This window comes from Caretta caretta, chromosome 1 (assembly GCF_965140235.1).
Source record: "Caretta caretta isolate rCarCar2 chromosome 1, rCarCar1.hap1, whole genome shotgun sequence".
Classification (NCBI taxonomy): Eukaryota; Metazoa; Chordata; order Testudines; family Cheloniidae; genus Caretta; species Caretta caretta.
Genome location: NC_134206.1, coordinates 244,826,873 through 244,839,898, shown reverse-complemented (window position 1 = coordinate 244,839,898; position 13,026 = coordinate 244,826,873). Strand labels below are relative to the sequence as shown.

General features: G+C 45.1%; 1 protein-coding gene and 1 long non-coding RNA gene across 4 annotated transcripts in view; one reads left to right on the top strand and one right to left on the bottom strand.

The window, feature by feature from the left end:
* WASHC1 (WASH complex subunit 1) overlaps positions 1–13,026 on the bottom strand; it is a 73,137-nt gene that overhangs the window by 20,136 nt on the left and 39,975 nt on the right. The gene's annotated exons all lie outside the window — the stretch shown is intronic.
* LOC125626375 (uncharacterized) lies at positions 1,201–11,350 on the top strand. 2 transcript variants are annotated; one of them, XR_012665868.1, is made up of 3 exons: positions 1,201–1,477; positions 8,638–8,726; positions 10,364–11,350. It is a non-coding gene; the product is annotated as an uncharacterized LOC125626375 (long non-coding RNA). The 2 variants fall into 2 exon arrangements; XR_007353754.2 differs by lacking the exon at positions 1,201–1,477 and adding an exon at positions 1,624–1,744.

The window sequence follows — 13,026 nt, the reverse complement described above, 5'->3', positions numbered from 1 at the left end:
GTACTCCGTTCTGCCTGAGACGCTCCCTTCTTGGTTTCAATGTCACTTTGGAGCTCCAGAGAGGAGCAGGCAGGCAGCAGGGTCTCTCCCCCTCCTCTCATGGAGCCTGCACATGCATGGCAAGGAGGAACAGTGTCTGAGCAAGGCATGTGACCACACCACCCATATTTAAGTACAGATCCTAGTTCAAAACCAGAATAACCATCCCCCACACCCAAAAACAGTTGTCTTCGGGGAGGTACTACAGGTTTCTCTAATGGATTATTTTAAAATCCAGATGAGTTTTAAACCCGTCCTTTCAACTTCACTATATACACACACACCACTTCACGTTCAAAACCCTCCATCTATCTAGCACAGATCTCATCTGTTCCTGCACCCAACTTGCTCCTTTAAGCTCCTCTGTCAGAGGTGAACTCTTTGCTCCTGCTGCACCAGATGATGGGAATACTCCATCCCATCTCACCTATTTTCCCTTTCAAAACCCACCTCTTTGACTCTGCCTACAGCCAGTGAGTCAATGGCTAGTTTCTCCACAGCACCACTTCCTGTTACCTCGGCCACTTGGATCCTTACTGGGATATCCTCAACACTGGGCTTTTAGGATCGTAACTCCTTTTTCATACATCCCACTCCAATGGGGAGAGGATTTGAAGCATCAGGCAGCAGTCTCTGCTACAGGCAGGACATTGGACTCAATGGACCAATAGTCTAATCTAGCACTGGCAAAAATCCTACGTTCCTATGAAAGTGTCTCTGGGAAGGACAATCATAAACCAACAATCCCTGAAGCCAAAGCCTGTGTGATTTATATGGGATTAGAGAGGATCAGAGATGGACCAGATGTGAAGGAAGGTAATCCCAAAAAGCACATCTCAATGCCAACTTTTGAACTAGAAAGATATGAAAGCAGTTCGGAGGACTTTCAAGACACATCCCTCGTAAAGCAGCCTGAGGAAAAACTGTATTAGGCTTTGACTATACTACGCACCTTTTAGCGACACAGCTACGTCATTACAGCCGTGCCGCTAAAAGGCGCGTAGTGTAGCCGCTGTTTGTTGGCAGGAAAGCACTCTCTCGCCGATAAAAACCTTCCACCCCCAATGAGCAGCACTAGCCAAAGCACTGTTCACACTGGTGCTTTTCCTCAACAAAACTTTTGTCTTCTGGCAGGGGGAGGGGAGGATGTTTTTAACACCTCTGAACGACAAAAGTTTTGTCATTCAGTTGCAAGTGTAGACAAATCCTTAGGCTCAACTACATGTGGGATGGGTCACGGCAGAGAAGGGTGATTCACAATCAGTAACTAGGTCCTGGACAGATTCAATGGGTAAGAGGTCACCCAAAGATCGGAAGAGGGATGAGAAATATGGGGAAGTTAGACAAATACAGAGGATTATCAGAAATGCAAAGAGCGGCTGTGAATAGATCTCCCTGGAATACCAAGCAACTCCGATTTTATGTCTGAAGTACAAAGGTAAGTGATCAGCCAAGGAGAAAGAACATTACAGAATGGAATGAGAAATGAGGGCGCACACGAGGATAAAGCAGCTGAAGTATTAAATGACTTTCCCCTAAAAATGTACTGTATATATAAGGGGCAAGCCAGCCTCTGGCTCCGTCTCAGCTTGAGCTGCAGCCGTGGGCCCTCACACTGAGTGACTCCATGAGCGGGGGCACAGAGCTCCATGGAGGAGAAGGGGATACTAGCAGAGTTATCCAATCGGCTACATGCACTTGTCAGGTTAGCGCTACAAGCCCTTGGCTTTTTTAGGAGTTCCAACATTTACCAAAAGTTTTTGTAAGGTAATAAAATGGGAAGGCCCTGCTTAAATTACCCTTCCCAGTGGGAAGGTGGGTTAGAGGCAGAGGTTAGAAGCAGTAAGTAGCTCCTGGTTTGGTGCATCCTGAAGTTTAGAACAACTGCAGGACTCTGGAAGAGGCCCTGAAGGGGTGAAGGGAGAGTGTTAGTCAGAGCAAAGAAAGGAGCACGGCGGGGCCTGGGGGGAGATGTAACTAGAACAAAGTGCTGCTGCCTTGGCCAAAGTAAATGGGAGTCTGTCTCGACACTGTGCTCAAGATACACCAGGGGAGCAAGGATCCCCATTCTGAAGCGACAGTAACTTCCCTCTCACAGAAGAGTCTGGATGGGCAGGAGGAGCTCATTTGGAAAGGTGCGGGGGCCGGTTGGATGCTGCTGGGGGCCCAACAGGTAGGGGAGGGGAGGGTGCTTTGGTCCCGCTGTGGATAAGATGAGCAGCTCCACTGGGAAGGGTTGTGGAGGGCACATGGGGAGCCGATCCTTGCTGCGAACTTTAGAGGGGACATGACGGGGGTGTCACACTGAAGTTTTGCTTAGGGCAGTAGATTGGCTTGAGCGAGCTCTGCACCTAGGGACTGAAGTATGCTTTACCACAGCCTGAATACTTCTGGGTGTTGGGTAGGACACCCTTTTACAGACTGGTAAACAAGCAGGGAGAGATTAAGCACCCATGTCATGCAGTAATCCATGGCAGAGTCATAAATAGATTCTAGGACACCTGACAAGCAATCTCCAACTCTAACCACTAATCACTCTGCCACGCCAGCCAGCATTTCCTCACAACAGTGGAGGAATGAGCAAGAGAAAAAAGCTGCAAAAACACTTACAATTTATGGTTGTTCAGGGAAGCATTCAGAGTCCATTAAAAATACCAATTCCCCTCAAAAGTTTGAAAGGCAGTGAATAAGAGTGTATGTTTTCACCAGAAAGTCAAATAAGTTAAATCACTCAGTTAAAGAAAAAAAATTCAGCTTGTTTGCCTTCTGCTCTTTTTCTCCTTCACATTTAAGCAGCTTTCTAGAGTCTTTTTTCATGTCTGAGTAAGTGTAATCAAAAACTGTCATCTAGCACCATCCTTGACAGAATGAAATCCTAAGTGAGATAACGTAATCAGCATTTCTTCCTCCAGTAAGGGGTTGGTTATTACCCTAATTAATGTTTATCACACTTTGATTACTCCTTGAGCCTGATTTGCAGGTGTCTAAGTGTTAGCATATAGTCCCATTTCTCTAGAGGCCAAACTTCCTTTCAGAGCTCATACAGCTCAGAACTGTCAGGTTACATGCAGCAGGATCTTGTGTGCATTACATTCCACAGGGTATGTTTTCACACTCAAAAATCATTTCTTTTTGTCTTTGAATCTTTCATTGAGAGTGTTCCCACCACAGTGAATTAAGACTAAATGAGACTCCAGACTACCACAATTTTGTCCTATCCTTAGCCCACCACTAAGGATCTTCCCCTCCGAAGGCTCAACCCCCACAAATGAGGAGCTATAAATTTATGGTTGCAATCAGGGTTCCAGTGGTATTTCCCAAGACATCCTGGGGAGAAATTCCTCTCCCATCTCAAATTTGACAGCTTGATTAATCCTGTGCACACACGAGTCAGAATCCTTTGTTAAGCACCTTAAGCCTAGTCTACATCAGGCTTAACATTTCTCATCAGTGGCACCCATGGTGTTAAGCACTAGCGTTTTCATAACTAGCATACGCACAGGGAGTTGCATCCCACGCTAACAACGGAGGGAAGTCTAGTGTAGACACACTCTAGAGGAAGGGCTATTTCATGGCTGGAGTCCAAGGAGTCCAGGACTCATGGGGTTTACTTACAGCTCTGCTATAGACATTCTACATGACTTTAGGCTTGTGGGTCTTTGCTGTAGTTTCCCCCATGTAAAAAAGGATAATATTTACCTCACATGTGCGTTAGACTTCATTCATTAACACATTTAGATCTTCCAATTGAAAGATACCAGACTTGATGGGCCAGTTGTTCAATACAGTATGGTGCAAATCTTATGATCCCATGACAGGTTATTATTTCTTTTGAGTAGCACCTAGGGGCCCCATTGTGCTAGATGCTGTATTAACAGCAAACTTTTCCACACAAGTACAAAAACAAAAAAAATAACCAGATATAAATAGTGTTCAAAGCACTAGCCACTCCGCTCCCCCACCTCCAAATTCTAGTACGTGGAATCTTCTTCTCCCTGTGACAGAAGACCACATGCTGATCACCCTCCGAGGAAAAAGGCCTCTCTGTATATTTAATCTAATAATGGTTTGAATTTCATTGCTTTTCATCCCAGGAGCTCAAAGCAATTCCCAAATGTTAAATAATCCTCAATACCTACGACACAAAGGGGCAGAGTTACGTGTCCCCAGCCAAAAAGCCTTCTGCGACAGTCAGCAATAGACCCCCAGGAATCCTGATTTCCAGGCTCTTGTTCTCGCCACTATTTAACTTGCGCTTTCTTTTTTAAGTTCCCATGGGTGGCCACGTGTTTTCCAGCTGCAGCTTACTTGTAATGGTTGACTAAATGTGAAAAAAAAAACCACTTTTTTTTTTTAAAGTAATTCTGCACTGCAGTGCAACTATTCCTACAACTACTTCTTTTCTCGACTAAATAATAGTAAATAAATAGAGACACAAAGTGGGTGCGGTAATATCCAGTATCCTGGGAGGGACATGGCTACAACAACAGTGCATAGAGTAAATAAATAGCAAGATTTTGCATAGGCTTAAGCTTATTTACCCCCCACACCCCACTCCACCCCCGTTCTCTGGACCAAAGGTGTAACCCCATTCACGTGTCCTCAAAGTGGGGTCTCACCAATGAACTCCTTTGCTTTATTTAGGGTATTCTCCCACCCTTCGATGGAGTGTGTGATCGAACAGCATTCTCTTTGCATGTTACTGATAAGCTGAAGCCCTCAACACTTTGCCTGTCAGTATATCTATCAGAAGGTGGTCCTGGTATGAACACTAACTCGTGTATATCTACGTGTATAATTTAAATGCCAGCCTTCATAAAAACACTGATCCATCCATGTATAACTAAAGTCAGGAGGAAACAAGCCCAAGTCAGAGAAAGGGCCTGCCATGGCAAAGCAGCCTGTCCCACAAGCACGGAGCTTGTAGGCAAAGTAACCTGCAAGTAAGGGCTTGTCTACACTGGCACTTTATAGCGCTGCAACTTTCTCGCTCAGGGGTGTGAAAAAAAAACACCCTCCTGAGCGCAGCAAGTTTCAGCGCCCCTCATGGGGGTGATTTTTTTAGAGCGCTGAGAGACCTCTTGAACGTTGCCAGTGTGGACTCGCCCTAAGAAAAACACTAGCAGACAGTTTTGCCGGAGCAGCATGGGCTTTCTTCTCCCACTTGTTTCTGTCCCCTTTCAACTTGCACCTTCTAATGAGGGCCAGTCATTTTGTCCTTCCCCCACTCCATTTTGGATGCCAGCAGGTTTGGTAAGTGGGCCACCTGGGCTTTTAAGAGTTGCCCATCATCGTGGTATCTACGTCCTTATTCTTCCTGCTGACACGTTCACCTGTTTCTACATATTTGCTGTAGTAATTAACCCCTCTTACAATTCATTGTATCAATCTAAATCTGTCTCTACTTCTCCCTGCCCTATCATTCAAAGTTTTTCTGCCAACATTTTTCTAGCTGTTTTTGTTCTGGTGCCAGAGATCTTCATCACTATCTTGTGATCACTACTGCAAATTAGTTCTTAAATGTCAAGATCCCTCAGCATTTTTTCCAGGATTAAAGAAAAGGAGGACTTGTGGCACCTTAGAGACTAACCAATTTATTTGAGCATAAGCTTTTGTGAGCTACAGCTCACTTCATCGGATGCATTCAGTGGAAAATACAGTGGGGAGATTTATATACATAGAGAACATGAAACAATGGGTGTTACCATACACACTGTAACGAGAGGATTAGTAAGTCCAGCAGCACCAGAAAATATCCTCTCCCAGTAACTCAAAGCCCCTGCTTGACAGGTTACCAGTTCGTTCCTGCTGCCAGTTTATCACTGGCTCAAAAAAAAAAAAACAACCCTTGACTGACACCTTCCTTTTCTCATCTGTGCTTCTAATTTCAGCTCCCAGTTCTATCTCAAAAGGTTCACTCTAGTACCAAAGGCTTGGTAACAAGCCTACTTGCACACAAGTATTTCTCCAGCTTTTCCATATTGCAGATGAACATTCCTTCAGATAGACTCATCTTCTACCCTCCAGCTGTGACCCCAACACCTCCCCAGAGGAAACCACAGTGCTTGCTTACGCACTCGGGGGTTTATGTTTAGTTGCCCATGAAAAACCTTTGACACCCTGTGGAGAACATGGGAAATGTCTGCATTATTTTTATGAAAAAAATGTGTGACTGTTTCCCCCATTCACTTTTGTACTGTTACCAAGTGGGAATGAAGGGGTTCATTTCTTTCATGGACTAGTGGAATAAGAGATGGGTATTTGTCACATAATTTTCATACCAACTCAGACATGCCCTAGCAAAAACTGTCAACATGTGAATGGAGCTACCTTGCAAAGGCAATGGATGACCGCTGACTGGACATTAACTTCTAGTACCAGCCAAGGGAGACAAAACATGTGAACACCAGGGATGCGGGCTGCCCCGTGCAGTGAGGAGATAAGAGCCAGGACCAGTTGGGGAGGCAGGCAGCCTTCTGCAAGCAGGGAGTCTACCTCTCAGACCAAGGCAAAGAAGGGCCCACCTAACTAAAAAAAGCAGAGGCTAGCAAGCTAGGAGAGAGCCATGCATGTACATTTTACTCTACCATTCTAACCCTGTGACCCTAAAATAGTATGTTCCAGGTGATTAATATATACTGTCTTGTTTTGAAATGGCTGCCCTATGTCACTGCAAACATCTGTTTGTTGTACAGCTTCCAAAAAGGCTAAGACCCGAACAGGGATTCATGGTCTTTGGGACCAGTGGAAGGAGCCACCATGAGAAACACAGATACTGAAGCCAGCAACCCAGTCTCAGGGGAGTGGAGACATCGGGCTCACCACTGAAAAAAGTAGAGGCCTAGGGTTTACATTAAGATGACGATACTCCATCAGAGAGACTGGATAAATATCAGAGGCATAGCACGCTCTGTGGAACAACACCACATCCCTAGAATGAATCTCAGACTGGGTTCCCCTGAGCAGAATGGTCACCGCTTCAACAGACAGATGCACCATCATTCTGATTCAAGCAGCTCATGGCCCTCCAGTGACCCCGTTTGAGAACAGCTATAGACAGGCAATCTTCTTTCCCTCTGTACCTTTTGAATAAATCTGCCCCAAGTAATGACTTCCTTAAAATGGAAGTGTATTGTAGACAAATCATTAATAATGGTATTATGGGATTCCATCTTTCTTGCATCTCCTTGATACCTGCTCAAATTTGCTCAGTGCACAGATGTTTTTTTAAGTGCCATCCCCACAAATGCAACCTGGGCTCTGACAGACAAGCTGGCTTCTCTCCTTGTGGCACGTCACCATCAATAACAAAGGTTCTGCTGGACAAACCATGTCCAGTGTAGCAGCCATCCAACCCCACAGGCAGATAATGCAGTAGGCACAAGTATAACCGAGGGCATTATTTGGCCTTCAAAATCTTTTTCTGACCATACCTCAGAAAGAAAGAACACAGCTTGATTCTCAAAGCTCAGAATGAGTTTTTGCAAGACTAGAAAAACCATCTCAAAAATCAGCACCCTGATATGGAACCAGCAAGAAACACTCTGAATAATACCATATTCAAAAAGCCACGCTTTAGAGCAAAAAAAAAGCTTTGAAAAAAATTCACTCCTTAGATCCATGGAGCAAACACAGGACCTTGTGCTTTCTACAGAACTGTGTGTGGTGCTGAGATACTAAGGTGGTAGGTGCCTCTAATATCTTAGATAATCAGAAAGACATTCCACTGCTCTGCAACCTCACCACAGCAGTAACACTGACAGAATGCCAGCCATACAGCATCGCACCCTCTTTCCTAAAGCCCTATCCTGCTGATGTGGAGTGCTCATGTGCTTCTCATCTGAATCAAGGGGCTCCTCTTAAACAGCTATTGAATGCCGCTCCAAAACCACAGTATTAGTAGTAAAAACTTCAAGCCCCATTTGTTTAAAAGGTGCTTTAATTAGGATGACAAGATCCTTGTTTTTGGATAAATTAAGAAAGGCAGCTGCCGTAGAAGATACAAGCTCCTGAATTAGTCACCTATTTAGAGAGCAGGGGGTGGAGTACACTTACAAAACCCTTATACCTAAATAATCCCCCAACCCCCAAAATGTTTCCATGCTCTCCCCCATCCCCCTCCACACACCTCCAAGGCCACAGGATGGCACATTCCCTCCATGAAACAGACCCTTCTTTTTCTCTCAATACACAGGGTTTCTTCCTCAACAAATGAGGTTTCTCCTTCCTTGCTCTATAAATGGAGTTTTCCTCATTTCATGAGTGTTTGCTAGCTCCAGAAATAGATTTTTTGCTGACATATAGATTGCATTTACACTCAGATCTCAATCCTATAGAATTTCAGACAAAGTCAATTGACAGCACCACATTTAGTCAAAGAAAAAGGACCATAACGAGAGAATGTAATGTGCCAGCCAAGTGTGAAGAGCAGGCCTTTTGCACTCTTCCTTCCCCTTCCCCCCAATTATATTGGTGGGAGTCTGAAATCCACATTTCAAGCCACTCAATGTTATTTTCCAGACTGTTTCCTCCATACTAAATCCCTGATGGATGTCATGCCTATAAAATGAAGTGACTTCTCTGTGTCTCCTCCTTCAGGGCTGACTGAGTAGAAGAAACTCATCCATAGGAAGAGAAAGGACTCAAGCCTGTGTGTGTGAGTTCAGTGATGGAAACTGGTTGAGAAGGTAAAGCTATCACATTGCATAGGAAAACAGTGACATCAGGATGACGGAGGGAGTTGGGGCCAGTTCAGACAGTGCTGCCAAACCTGCAGGCTAAGTCATTTATTTTGGGGGATGGTGGGAAGGGGTGTCCCATGGCACCAGAGACAAGTTGAAATGACAGAGAGATTTTTTCCCCCTCTGCTCATGCTCCAGTGTCACGTGATGTGGAGTAGAAGCTGCTTCCTGGTGACAGATTTGTGGGGTGATAACTGAAATCACCTAGGGGAAAAACTGGATGTTTCCCCTAACTGAGAAAACAGGAAATCTCCATCCACTACTCCCTTAGGACTCTCCAGAGCAATCCCCTCTTTCTGGAATACTCTTGATTGGCTCACCTTCCACACTGTGGGCCTAGAGCTCCTCCACCACACAGCTGTTAGGAGCAGTCTGCAGCAGGTAGCGGCTGAAGGAAGGGAAGATTCCACATGACGTTGGTTGAGAACACGGTTTGCAGAAGGCCACAAGCTTTGCTTGAGCTGCTCATTGTGAAAGTTATGAAGAGAGTGGAGATTGGGAGCGATGTCAGGGTAAGAGGGCACATACATGGAGGGAGGCAGAGTATGGTTATAGGGAGAGTAAACCGAAGTTCATGCCTCCACTGTTCCTGTCCGAGGCTGCAATCATACCATGTGACATTTCAGGTACAGTCACATTGGGCCTGCTCTACACTTAAAAGTTAGCTTGACATAGCTAGCGCTCAGGGGTATGAATTTTTCATATCTCCTGAGCACCATAGAGGATTATCCTAGAGTCTCCAGGAAAATAAAGATTAATCTTTAATTAAAGATGGCCCTGTGATGAAACCTCCAGGAATATGTCCAACCCAAACTGGCAACCCTAGCATCGCCGCTATGTTGACCTAACCCCAGTTGAGATGTGGCCAGGTTGACCCAAGAATGCTGCCATAACCTAGCTACCGCCCCTCAGAGAGGTGGATGACCTACAGCAACGGAAAAACCCCTTCCACCGCTACAGGAGGCATCTACACTCCAGTACCACGGCAGCGCCAAAGCGGTGCTGCTGTAGTGCCCACAGCATAGCCATGGACCTCCTCACAGCATGGGCAGTAAGACAGTGGCTACATCTTGTGCTCCAGAAACTGAGGGCGTGTCTATACTACAAACTTAACTCAGCCTCTGTTATAGCCACCACAGTAATTACTGCAGTGGTTCATGTCCACACTGCCCTCCTTCTGTCAGTGGTGCGCATCCTAACCAGGAGCATTTCCACCAACTTAAGAGGGGCAGTGGGGGGGGGGCTGCCTGCCAGGGCTCAGGCAGCAGCTTGGCTAGGAAAGAGGAACCTGGGGAGCAGCCAGGCTCTAGCTGGAGCTCCCGGGGCACTGGGCTCTAGCTGGAGCCCCCCCCCCAACCCCACCCTGGAGTGACAGCCCAAGTTGTGAGAGCCTTTCTTGTCAATTTCACAGCTCTAGCATGGAGGAGCACAGGAGAGCTGTCACCGGTCCAGATCGGAAAGGCTCATCCTTATTTAGGTTTTAGACCTGGGTGCAGTCCAGACTACTCACTTTGATGCCACTGACCTACTCCTATAGATGCTTCTGCTGGAGTCACCTGTGAATAATTCTGTTTCTTCCTCAGACATTCAAAGGGTCCCTTCATCTTCTGTTCAAGTCTGCTTTTGGGTATGCAGAAAATGCCACTTCTTCCTCCCATACCAGAAGACTGCAAACTTAGAATGTTGTCACATTTATCCACGCTTCTATCACGTCAATCCTGCATTGCTGGAACACACCATTGCGACAGCCCTGGATGAGCCTTCAGAAACATCAGCAAGTGCAGCTTCTGAGTGGAATGGATCACTTGGAGAACATATCACTCGTGCTGCACGATACCTGCTCACTGCCTATCCAGTTCCCATCACAGTTTGAGAAGTCAGAGAATCCTAAAATCCTACATTGTTCTGAAACCCAGTTATTTAAAGGATCACTTTGTTCTAGCAGCAGATTGAAGGTCCACTTGGGTATCTCTGCTGTCAGTGCCTGAAAATCATTTGTGGTGGGTGTGATAAATAAAGGGGGGCGGGGGAGGTAGCTCCCTTTGATGGACACCCAGCCAGCCAGTTAGCTGTAAAATCCCTCTTGGTAGCTGTTCTTTACTAACTTTACCTGTAAAGGGATAAAAAGTCCCCCAGGTAAAGAAAAAAAAGTGGGCACCTGACCAAAAGAGCCAATGGGAAGGCTAGAACCTTTTAAAATGGGAAAAGAAACTTTCCCTTTGTTTGTGGTTGCTCTCTCTGGGCTGCAGGAACACAGCGCAGCAATGCTGTGTACGGTTTGAACCAGGTATAAAAAATTATTTTCCATACCTAGCAGGACTCATTGGGATAGCAAATGTTTAGATAGATGCGATCAGGTTTATTTCTTTATTTTGGCTTGTGGATCTCCTCTGTGCTAACCCCAGATGTTTTTGTTTGCTTGTAACCTTTAAGCTGAACCCCCAACAAACTACTTTGGGTGCTTAACTTTTGGAATTGCTCCTTTAAAATCTAGCAAAACCCTAAGTTCCAAACGTATTTTCTTTCTTTTTGTTTTTAATAAAATTTAGCTTTTTAAGAACAGGATTGGATTTTTGATGTCCTCAGAGGTTTGTGCATATGCTGTTTGATTAGCTGGGGGCAACAGCTAATTTCCTTTGTTTTCTTTCTCAGCTCTTCCCCGGATGGGTGTGTTTGTGAGAGAGAGAGAGAGAGAGAAAGGGCTTGAGGGTTCCCCACAGGGAGGAATTCCCAAGTGCTCCTTCCTGGGTCCAAGGGTTTTTTTTTTGCATTTGGGTGGTGGCAGCGTTTACCAAGCCAATGTTAGAGAAAAAGTGTAACTGGGAGTTTAAGACAAGCCTAGAGTGGAAAGTATTAATTTTTAGAATCCTTGCAGGCCCCCACTTTCTGCAATCGGAGTGACGGAGTGGGGATTCAGCCTTGACAGTGGGCAACACAGAGGTCCTGGCTTAGGATACCTTCCTCCCACCCTCCACTGCCCTCCTGCCTTCCAGACTTCTTCTTGCTGCTGTCACAGCCCCAACTCAGAGAGCTTCAGATCACACTCCAAAGTTTTTGCAGCCAGTCTTCTGACTGAACATCATTTTAGTTTGTGCTTTTGGACATTGTATGATACATTAATATTTGATGAAAGGCAGGACATTCCTATCTTTTTGGCTAGTGTGTACTGCTTCTATGTACTTCTGTTCTAGGCACCATAAGGATTAAAACATGCTAAGCAGTCAGCCAGTGGCCAGTTGGATTCATTTCTTTAATCCCTTTCAATTTAGTCACTCAACTTGACCACTCACTAAACTCTCCTTTGGTGAAATAGGAATTATCAGCCAAGAGTATTTTTACATATGCCTCTTTTAACATATGCCTCTTTCTTCCCTCCTAATAGAAACCTAGTTATGAATCTGGAACAAACATTCATTCCATCTATAGAATCACCTATTTTGGCTCAAGTTCCTTGGCCAACAGGCAAAGACAGCTACTGCACATGTGGCATCCGTAGCATTAAATCTCAGCTGTTAAAAATGTTTAGAAAGGTTTTGCTAAGCCAGAGTGGGTGAGACGTGGCAGAAGTTAATTTTAGCCTAGACATGTAAAATAGTTATTGAAAGAAAGCGAAGAAGTCAGTCAAAGAAACAGTGTGAACTGAATTTGATTGGACTACATGAATTTTTGATTAGCAGTTTTCCAGAGGGTTGCTACAGAATCTTTAGCATGAGAGGAAGTGTTCATATATCGACTACCAGAAACTTAAAATTAAATGTGGAAAGGTTGCCACTGACTCCTGTGGACATCTCTTTTCTGGGGAGCACTTGGCAACTTGATTCAAAAAGTGGGCATCACCATGGTTACTGCTCCCATACACTGGGACATAAGAGATATACTATCGTACTGTTGGGCCTCTCTTTTCTCCACAAGCCTGAAATATCATGACCAGATGAGATGAGAACAGGGAATCAATCACCACTTCCATAGCCATGTCCTGTGTAACTCCTGAAATGCTAACCTATGGTTACTACTATTCTTTTTCTAGTGTGTCATTTTCTACTGCCATCTTTATTCCTCCAGCCTTCGGTTTAATGAGTCTGACACATCCAGCCTTATAACACTTTTCTGTGAGCAATCTGCACCAATTTGAAATGGTTCCCGAGAAGGGTGAACTCTGACTTCCACAGACCCACCAGAAGAAGAACCAGAGAATGTGTTCCAGAGGAAAGGGAGTAAAGCCAGGGTCCAAGAGTGACTAATTGGG